This window comes from Oncorhynchus gorbuscha, linkage group LG02 (genome assembly GCF_021184085.1).
Source record: "Oncorhynchus gorbuscha isolate QuinsamMale2020 ecotype Even-year linkage group LG02, OgorEven_v1.0, whole genome shotgun sequence".
Taxonomy (NCBI): Eukaryota; Metazoa; Chordata; class Actinopteri; order Salmoniformes; family Salmonidae; genus Oncorhynchus; species Oncorhynchus gorbuscha.
This window is the reverse complement of record NC_060174.1, coordinates 99,700,489-99,711,745: the sequence shown is the minus strand read 5'-3', so window position 1 is coordinate 99,711,745 and position 11,257 is coordinate 99,700,489. Positions and strand designations below refer to the sequence as shown.

General features: G+C 47.3%; 1 protein-coding gene across 2 annotated transcripts in view; it reads right to left on the bottom strand.

Annotated features, from left to right (window-relative positions):
• LOC123994998 (BTB/POZ domain-containing protein KCTD16-like) overlaps positions 1–11,257 on the bottom strand; it is a 122,314-nt gene that overhangs the window by 1,451 nt on the left and 109,606 nt on the right. The gene's annotated exons all lie outside the window — the stretch shown is intronic.

The window sequence follows — 11,257 nt, the reverse complement described above, 5'->3', positions numbered from 1 at the left end:
TATAGACTGTTTATCTTGAATCTTCCTCAGATGTGTTTGAAGCAGACAGCACACTCACCAGCCCCAGACTCAACCGTGCATTGGTAACTTCCTTTGACACTTTGCTATTGTTTGCATGCAACTTTGTGTGTGTGCTTCAATTGTTCCCCCAAAAAATATAACTCAAAGGAAGTGATGTTATGTAAGAAATTGCTGGTTGTATAGTGTTCTCAGCTGTAACGTTTAGGTAGCATATAAACCAAGCCTTATTTATGTTTCATGGTTACCTCTTAAATAATTCAATAAAGAGGGAGCTATTGCCTATGAATTTATTTCCAATTTAGCAAGAAGAAGACGTCGCCTCTTGAAACACGTTTGCTTTGCACACATTTTCTTTTCATCAAGTTTAATCCAACAGTTTCATTTTATGTACAGCACAGCATTTAACATAAATACAAAGTATCTACTGGCAAATCTATCATTGAGCTTTTATTAATCTAAGCATCAACAGTGGTTTAAGTTTGTTTACTTACTAGCATGACGAGAATGTATTTATACATCCTACATGTATTCATTTTATACCCCAGTCTTTCCACAAGACCCACCATGAATCATTCACAGTAGGCTATACATCTATATAGTAATTACGGTCATATAAATACGATATTATTTGCAGTCAGATTTCAGGGAGTTCTGATGTCGTTTTCCAACACTCACTGTCATCTAAGTATAACCAGTGCATAGCTGCACACAATCGAGTGCTACAAATGTGGAATAGGGCATGCCATCAAATCTTGTGACAGAAATGGAGCGAAACGCCCTCAGTCACAGCCACTCCGGCAGCCAAACAAAAACTCCATGGCTGCCTGCCCTAAGGGCCCTGGTCGAAAGTAGTTCACTACATAGGGAATAGGGTGCCATTTGGCATGCAACCTGTAATTACCACTGACAGCACAACACATCTTCCCCTACTCACTGGAGTACTGTGAATACTAGGCTGACATCTGACATGAGGGTTGGGTTCTTTCTATTGTGTTTATGTGCCAGGGAGGGAAGGCAACAGGCATCTCTTGTGTTTATGTGCCAGGGAGGGAAGGCAACAGGCATATCTTGTGTTTATGTGCCAGGGAGGGAAGGCAACAGGCATCTCTTGTGTTTATGTGCCAGGGAGGGAAGGCAACAGGCATCTCTTGTGTTTATGTGCCAGGATTCTAGGATTCTAAGTTTTGTATGGTATTTATTAATTTGTGGATGTCCATCATCAATTTCGTGTGATATACTCAGCAAAAAAAGAAACGTTCCTTTTTTAGGACCCTGTCTTTCAAGGATAATTCGTAAAAATCCAAATAACTTCACAGATCTTCATTGTAAAGGGTTTAAACACTGTTTCCCATGCTTGTTCAATGAACTATAAACAATTCATAAACAATTCATGAACAATTCATGAACATGCACCTGTGGAATGGTTGTTAAGACACTAACACTAAAGGGGCCTTTCTACTGACTCTGAAAAACACCAAAGGAAAGGTGCCCAGCTGTCCTCGCAGTGGCAGACCACGTCTAACAACACCTGCACAGGATCGGTACATCCGAACATCACACCTGCTGGACAGGTACAGGATGGCAACAACAACTGCCCGAGATACACCAGGAACGCACAATCCCTCCATCAGTGCTCAGACTGTCCGCAACAGGCTGAGAGAGGCTGAACTGAGGGCTTGTAGGCCTGTTTTAAGGCAGGTCCTTACCAGAAATCACCGGCAACAATGTTGCCTATGGGCACAAACTGTCCCTGGACCACTGTCCCTGGACCAGACAGGACTGGCAAAAAATGCTCTTCACTGAGGAGTCGCGGTTTTGTCTCACCAGGGGTGATGGTCGGATTTGCGTTTATCGTCAAAGGAATGAGCGTTACACCGAGGCCTGTACTCTGGAGTGGGATCAATTCGGAGGTGGAGGGTCCTTTATGATCTGGGGCGGTGTGTCACAGCATCATCGGACTGAGCTTGTTGTCATTGCAGGCAATCTCAACGATGTGCGTTACAAGGAAGACATCCTCCTCCCTCATGTGGTACCCTTCCTGCAGGCTCATCCTGACATGACCCTCCAGCATGACAATACCACCAGCCATTCTGCTCGTTCTATGCGTGATTTCCTGCAAGACAGGTATGTCAGTGTTCTACCATGGCCAGCGAAGAGTCCGGATCTCAATCCCATTGAGCACGTCTGGGACCTGTTAGATCGGAGGGTGAGAGCTAGGGCCATTCCCCCCAGAAATGTCCGGGAACTTGCAGGTACCTTGGTGGAAGAGTGAGGTAACATCTCACAGCAAGAACTGGCAAATCTGGTGCAGTCCATGAGGAGGAGATGCACTGCAATACTTAATGCAGCTGGTGGCCACACCAGATACTGACGGTTTCTTTTGATTTTGAACCCCCCTTTGTTCAGGGACAAATTATTCCATTTCTGTTAGTCACATGTCTGTGGAACTTGTTCAGTTTATGTCTCAGTTGTTGAATCTTGTTATGTTCATACAAATATTTACACATGTTAAGTTTGCTGAAAATAAACACAGTTGACAGTGAAAGGACGTTTCTTTTTTTGCTGAGATGATATTACAAATTACAATTCATATGGTGTAAAAAAAAAATTGTACAATATGTTACGAATTGAAATTCGTACAATATCTTACAAATTTGCAGAACGAATGATATGTTACAAATTCCAATTTTTTTGTGGCTAACATTAGCTAGGTGGCTAATGCTAACTTTAGCTAGGTGGCTAATGTTAGCTAGGCTAGGGGTTAGGGGTTTAAGGTTAGGGTTAGGGGAAGGGGAAGGGTTAGCTAACATGCTAAATAGCTGCAAAGTAGCTAAGAAGTAGCAAGTAGTTACAAAGTTGCTAATTAAGTCAAATGCTAAAGTTGTCTGTGATGAGATTGGAACAAGCCGAACCATCCTACTTTAGTTTTTGTCTTAAGTAACTTTCTGTCTTACGTAACCATACACAAACGTATAAATGTAACATATCATTTAGTGTCCTGGATTTACATTTACTATGTCTATGAGACTAATTGTGTCAGTCAGCATGCATAGGGAGTGTAATCCGTTACAGTTACTAGTTCTCTGTCCAAAATTGTAATCAGCCACGTAACTTTTGGATTACCCAAATAAATTATCAGATGAACATGTGCAGGTACAGATACTGGTGTGCAAAAGAGCAGAAAAGTAAATAAAATAAAAACAGTATGGGGATGAGGTAGGTAAATTGGGTGGGCTATTTACAGATGGACTATGTACAGCTGCAGCGATCGGTTAGCTGCTCAGATAGCAGATGTTTAAAGTTGGTGAGGGAGATAAAAGTCTCCAACTTCAGAGATTTTTGCAATTCGTTCAAGTCGCAGGCAGCAGAGAACTGGAAGGAAAAGCGGCCAAATGAGGTTTTGGCTTTAGGGATGATCAGTGAGATACACCTGCTGGAGCGCGTGCTACGGGTGGGTGTTGCCATCGTGACCAGTGAACTGAGATAAGGCGGAGCTTTACCTAGCATAGACTTGTAGATGACCTGGAGCCAGTGGGTCTGGCGACGAACATGTAGCAAGGGCCAGCCGGTGGTGGGTGGTATAAGGTGCTTTAGTAACAAAACGGATGGCATAGTAATAAACTGCATCCAGTTTGCCTGAGTAGAGTATTGGAAGCTATTTTGTAGATGACATCGCCGAAGTCGAGGATCGGTAGGATAGTCAGTTTTACGAGGGTAAGTTTTGCGGCATGAGTGAAGGAGGCTTTGTTGTGAAATAGAAAGCCGACTCTAGATTTGATATGATGATTTGATTTGATATGAGACTGGAAGGAGAGTTTACAGTCTGGCCAGACACCTAGGTACTTATAGATGTCCACATATTCTAGGTCGGAACCATCCAGGGTGGTGATGCTAGCCGGGCGTGCGGGTGCAGGTAGCGAACGGTAGAAAAGCATGCATTTGGTTTACTTGTTACTTATTTACTTGTGAAAAATGAATGCCACATGCTGCATTTGCTATAGGCCTTTTGTTGACCTTTTTGTTGGTGACACTGATATCTTGATAATATGCAGCTGTATAAAGGGCAAATCCATTGATGAAACAATAACAACATGGTTGCTCCTCCTCTGTTTAGGTAAAAAGCTGAGTGATGGACTTGGAGAAACGTATCTCAGATGAATAGACAGAGCTATGGATGCAAGGACTGACCATCCATGATATAACAAGTGTTGTTTTAACCATGTTATGAGGCTATACAGTGTTTGTTTACATTTACAATGTTTACAAACATTGGAGAAAGACAAGCTTATATTTTGGGTTCTCATGGAGTGTGACAGTGTAACACACGAGGCATTTATGAGTTACATTCTGGATATATATAATTTATAAGTTCAAAAATGGATGTAGCAACTACAGATTGTCCCTTTAAGTCTATCAAACGTGTGTGAGTTTGAGCAAGTGTCCATTAGGCCAATGGGTTTTCTTTTATCAGCATCAATTAGATTGAGCAATAAAAGCCCCACTGTTATTCCATAGGCTTGGATCGGCACTATGCAGCTGTTATTCCATAGGCTTGGATCGGAACTATGCAGCTGTTATTCCATAGGCTGGGATCGGCACTATGCAGCTGTTATTCCATAGGCTTGGATCGGCACTATGCAGCTGTTATTCCATAGGCTTGGTTCGGCACTATGCAGCTGTTATTCCATAGGCTTGGATCGGCACTATGCAGCTGTTATTCCATAGGCTTGGATCGGCACTATGCAGCTGTTATTCCATAGGCTTGGATCGGCACTATGCAGCTGTTATTCCATAGGCTTGGATCGGCACTATGCAGCTGTTATTCCATAGGCTGGGATCGGAACTATGCAGCTGTTATTCCATAGGCTGGGATCGGCACAATGCAGCTGTTATTCCATAGGCTTGGATCGGCACTATGCAGCTGTTATTCCATAGGCTTGGATCGGCACTATGCAGCTGTTATTCCATAGGCTTGGATCGGCACTATGCAGCTGTTATTCCATAGGCTTGGATCGGCACTATGCAGCTGTTATTCCATAGGCTTGGATCGGCACTATGCAGCTGTTATTCCATAGGCTTGGATCGGCACTATGCAGCTGTTATTCCATAGGCTTGGATCGGCACTATGCAGCTGTTATTCCATAGGCTTGGATCGGCACTATGCAGCTGTTATTCCATAGGCTTGGATCGGCACTATGCAGCTGTTATTCCATAGGCTTGGATCGGAACTATGCAGCTGTTATTCCATAGGCTGGGATCGGCACAATGCAGCTGTTATTCCATAGGCTTGGATCGGCACTATGCAGCTGTTATTCCATAGGCTTGGTTCGGCACTATGCAGCTGTTATTCCATAGGCTTGGATCGGCACTATGCAGCTGTTATTCCATAGGCTTGGATCGGCACTATGCAGCTGTTATTCCATAGGCTTGGATCGGCACTATGCAGCTGTTATTCCATAGGCTTGGATCGGCACTATGCAGCTGTTATTCCATAGGCTTGGATCGGCACTATGCAGCTGTTATTCCATAGGCTGGGATCGGCACTATGCAGCTGTTATTCCATAGGCTGGGATCGGCACTATGCAGCTGTTATTCCATAGGCTGGGATCGGCACTATGCAGCTGTTATTCCATAGGCTGGGATCGGCACTATGCAGCTGTTATTCCATAGGCTGGGATCCTCACTATGCAGCTGTTATTCCATAGGCTGGGATCCTCACTATGCAGCTGTTATTCCATAGGCTGGGATCCTCACTATGCAGCTGTTATTCCATAGGCTGGGATCCTCACTATGCAGCTGTTATTCCATAGGCTGGGATTCTCACTATGCAGCTGTTGCGAGAGCACATTTTTCACTGGCTGTCCACTGGTTTCAAAAACAATGATTGATAGGCAGCTTAAACCTCTTGAATTCAACCATTATTGGGTTCAAATACACATTTAGATTTGTGAACAGCCATCCACAACAACCACAATCCGTAAGGCACAAATAGCAAACATCAATACGCTATGTAGATATCAATAATAAGTGATATCCGTATCACCGTAGACTACACCACTGCTGTCATCCTCGCCTCCAAGCGTTTATTCAAGTTGGAAGACAGCAGTCGCACCATTGGAAAACATAGCTTGGACTGTAGCTTACAAAAAAACTATTTGTGTATTGGAACAAACTTAAACTTGCGCCTTTTTCAATGCTGATTTGAATGTCATTGAGAATGTTTTTTTTTTTTTTTTACAAACATACTTTCTGATTTTAAAAGTAATCCTCAGGGTAATCATCTAGTTTTTCAAAAGATATATATATCTTTTTGTAATTTAACGAATTACAGTTACCATTTTTTTGTAATCCCTTACATGTATCCGTTACTCCCCAACCCTGGACTTGGTTGTGGGGACAGAAGTTAGGAACTGTACTGCTATTATTTTCTTACAATCTGTTAGGGAAATGACCGGGTGTTGACAGACACCTTGGACAACTTTTACAGTGTTTAAGACACATGGCAAGGTCCTATATACTCTTCTCTCACATTCACATCTGGAATTATCAGCTGTTTGTCTACAGTGATTGAAATTGTTAAAATTATGATAATGTCCTTTTAGTGTAAGAACTGTTTGATGGGATAGAATTTTGGCCTGACATCATCAGGCAGTCATTTTTTACTCTTTTTGTTTCCAGTTGACCATTTTGAAAACAATCACAGTAACTTGCTAAGAAGCTATTTTTGTTTCTAGTTGACCATTTTGAAAACAATCACAGTAAGGTACTTAATTGTTACACAGAAATGATTTGATATTGAGATCAAATTGGCTGCATTGGACCTTTAACAATGGTTGTGAGTGACAACCTGAGATAGAAATATTACAGACACGACAATGAACTCTACTTCTCTACACTGAAACGGTCAAGAGATTACATTGAGGATGTTTCCGCTCATCACAGGAGGTTAGTAGAAAACATATTAGTGACTCAGGCTCTGACAGCTCTATTCACATCATAAACCACTGGATCAGTGCAGATGAAGGGGAGGAGACAGGTTCAAAAAGTTTTTGTTAAGCCTTGAGACAATTGAGACATGAATTGTATATGTGTGCCATTCAGAATGGGCAAGACAAAATATTTAAGTGCCTTTGTATGGTACTGGTACAGTATGGTACTGGTACAGTATGATACTGTAGTAGGTGCCAGGCACACCGGTTTGACGGTGTCAAGAACTGCAACGCTGCTTGGTTTTTCACGTTCAATACTTTCCTGTGTGTATCAAGAATGTTCCACCACCCAAAGGACATCCAGCCAACTTGACAAAACTGTGGGAAGCATTGGAGTCAACATGGGCCAGCATCCCTGTGGAACATTTTCTACACCTTGTAGAGTCCTTGCCCTGATAAACTGAGGCTGTTCAGAGGGCAACTTAATATTAGGAAAGTGGTCCTAATGTTTTGTACACTCAATGTATAAGCTAGTCCGCAACATATACTGTATGCCGTGGGGGATGGGAGGATGGGTTGTTACATGAGACGTGGGCCAGAGTCTCTCTCTCTCTGTGTCAATCCATACCTCCCATGTTGTAAGCCATGCCTGTGGCTGGCATCTCTCTTTCCCCTGGCAAATTCACCACACCATCACCTGCCCAGGCAGGGGTAGAACATGCTATATTCAGATCCGTGCTTGGTCCAAGGCTGTGGGGCTGTGGGAATAGAGGCTGTGGGGCAGTGGGAATAGAGTCAGTGGGGCTGTGAGGCTGTGGGAATAGAGGATGTGGGGCTGTGGGAATAGAGGGTGTGGAGCTGTGGGAATAGAGGGTGTGGAGCTGTGGGGCTGTGGGAATAGAGATTGTGGGGATATAGTCTGTGGAGCTGTGGAGCTGAGGGAATAGAGGCTGTGGAGTTGTGGGAATAGAGGGTGTGGAGCTGTGGGGCTGTGGGAATAGAGTTTGTGGGGCTTTGGGAATAGAGGCTGTGGGGATAGAGTCTGTGGAGCTGTGGAGCTGTGGAGCTGTGGGAATAGAGGCTGTGGAGTTGTGGGAATAGAGGCAGTGGGGCTGTGTGAATAGAGGCTGTGGAGTTGTGGGAATAGAGTCAGTGGGGCTGTGAGGCTGTGAGAATAGAGGATGTGGGGCTGTGGGAATAGAGGGTGTGGAGCTGTGGGAATAGAGGGTGTGGATCTGTGGGAATAGAGGGTGTGGAGCTGTGGGGCTGTGGGAATAGAGGGTGTGGATCTGTGGGAATAGAGGGTGTAGAGCTGTGGGGCTGTGGGAATAGAGGGTGTGGAGCTGTGGGGCTGTGGGAATAGAGGATGTGGGGCTGTGCGACTGTGAGAATAGAGGATGTGGAGCTGTGGGAATAGAGGGTGTGGAGCTGTGGGAATAGAGGGTGTGGAGCTGTGGGAATAGAGGGTGTGGAGCTGTGGGGCTGTGGGAATAGAGGGTGTGGTGGGAGCTGGTTCATGTAATCTCCTGTACTCTCTCTGACTAGAGGCTGTGGGAATAGAAGCTGTGGAGCTGTGGGGCTGTGGGAGTAGAGACTGTGGAGCTGTGGGGCTTTGGAAATAGAGGATGTGGGCCTGTGGGGCTGTGGGAATAGAGGCTGTGGTGGGAGCTGGTTCATGTGATCTCCTGTGTTCTCTCTGACTCTGGTACGGGAGGTCTGAGGCTGTCGTTGGCCATCCCCAGCCCACATGCTCCCTCCCTCTCTAACAGACTTCCTATGCCCTGAGCTATTGATCTCAGATCTCAGAGGGGACCTCTGCCGTCTCAGTTATCAGAGCCCACAAAGGGAGCTGCCTCACCTCCTCAGACAGCCACCTCCCTCCTCCTCCTCCCCCTCCATCACACAGCTCTCCTCCCTGCATGGCACTAAGCGTCCCTATCAATCTGCCTGCTCCTCCAGCATGCCTACCTGGGCTGCTCTGCTCTGCGTGCCACGCATCTTTCTCCCCTCTGTCTCTCCATCCACCCATCCATCTTCAGGCCCCTCTGTCTCTCCGTCCACCCATCCATCTTTCTCCCCTCTGTCTCTCCATCCACCCATCCATCTTCAGGCCCCTCTGTCTCTCCGTCCACCCATCCATCTATCTCCTCTCTGTCTCTCCATCCACCCATCCATCTTTCTCCCCTCTGTCTCTCCATCCACCCATCCATCTTCAGGCCCCTCTGTCTCTCCATCCACCCATCCATCTATCTCCCCTCTGTCTCTCCATCCACCCATCCATCTCTCTCCCCTCTGTCTCTCCGTGTACCGATCCATCTCTCTCCCCTCTGTCTCTCCGTGTACCGATCCATCTCTCTCCCCTCTGTCTCTCCATCCACCCATCCATCTCTCTCCCCTCTGTCTCTCCCTCCACCCATCCATCTATCTCCCCCCTGTCTCTCCGTGTACCGATCCATCTCTCTCCCCTCTGTCTCTCCAACCACCCATCCATCTCTCTCCCCTCTGTCTCTCCATCCACCCATCCATCTCTCTCCCCTCTGTCTCTCCGTCCACCCATCCATCTATCTCCTCTCTGTCTCTCCATCCACCCATCCATCTTTCTCCCCTCTGTCTCTCCATCCACCCATCCATCTTCAGGCCCCTCTGTCTCTCCGTCCACCCATCCATCTATCTCCCCTCTGTCTCTCCATCCACCCATCCATCTATCTCCCCTCTGTCTCTCCATCCACCCATCCATCTCTCTCCCCTCTGTCTCTCCGTGTACCGATCCATCTCTCTCCCCTCTGTCTCTCCGTGTACCGATCCATCTCTCTCCCCTCTGTCTCTCCCTCCACCCATCCATCTATCTCCCCCCTGTCTCTCCGTGTACCGATCCATCTCTCTCCCCTCTGTCTCTCCAACCACCCATCCATCTCTCTCCCCTCTGTCTCTCCATCCACCCATCCATCTCTCTCCCCTCTGTCTCTCCGTCCACCCATCCATCTTCAGGCCCCTCTGTCTCTCCGTCCACCCATCCATCTATCTCCCCTCTGTCTCTCCATCCACTCATCCATCTATCTCCCCTCTGTCTCTCCGTCCACCCATCCATCTTCAGGCCCCTCTGTCTCTCCGTCCACCCATCCATCTATCTCCCCTCTGTCTCTCCATGTTCCGATCCATCTATCTCCCCTCTGTCTCTCCGTCCACCCATCCATCTCTCTCCCCTCTGTCTCTCCATCCACCCATCCATCCATCTCCCCTCTGTCTCTCCGTGTTCCGATCCATCTATCTCCCCTCTGTCTCTCCGTCCACCCATCCATCTCTCTCCCCTCTGTCTCTCCATCCACCCATCCATCTCTCTCCCCTCTGTCTCTCCATCCACCCATCCATCTTCAGGCCCCTCTGTCTCTCCGTCCACCCATCCATCTATCTCCTCTCTGTCTCTCCATCCACCCATCCATCTTTCTCCCCTCTGTCTCTCCATCCACCCATCCATCTTCAGGCCCCTCTGTCTCTCCGTCCACCCATCCATCTATCTCCCCTCTGTCTCTCCATCCACCCATCCATCTATCTCCCCTCTGTCTCTCCATCCACCCATCCATCTCTCTCCCCTCTGTCTCTCCGTGTACCGATCCATCTCTCTCCCCTCTGTCTCTCCGTGTACCGATCCATCTCTCTCCCCTCTGTCTCTCCATCCACCCATCCATCTCTCTCCCCTCTGTCTCTCCCTCCACCCATCCATCTATCTCCCCCTGTCTCTCCGTGTACCGATCCATCTCTCTCCCCTCTGTCTCTCCAACCACCCATCCATCTCTCTCCCCTCTGTCTCTCCATCCACCCATCCATCTCTCTCCCCTCTGTCTCTCCGTCCACCCATCCATCTATCTCCTCTCTGTCTCTCCATCCACCCATCCATCTTTCTCCCCTCTGTCTCTCCATCCACCCATCCATCTTCAGGCCCCTCTGTCTCTCCGTCCACCCATCCATCTATCTCCCCTCTGTCTCTCCATCCACCCATCCATCTATCTCCCCTCTGTCTCTCCATCCACCCATCCATCTCTCTCCCCTCTGTCTCTCCGTGTACCGATCCATCTCTCTCCCCTCTGTCTCTCCGTGTACCGATCCATCTCTCTCCCCTCTGTCTCTCCCTCCACCCATCCATCTATCTCCCCCCTGTCTCTCCGTGTACCGATCCATCTCTCTCCCCTCTGTCTCTCCAACCACCCATCCATCTCTCTCCCCTCTGTCTCTCCATCCACCCATCCATCTCTCTCCCCTCTGTCTCTCCGTCCACCCATCCATCTTCAGGCCCCTCTGTCTCTCCGTCC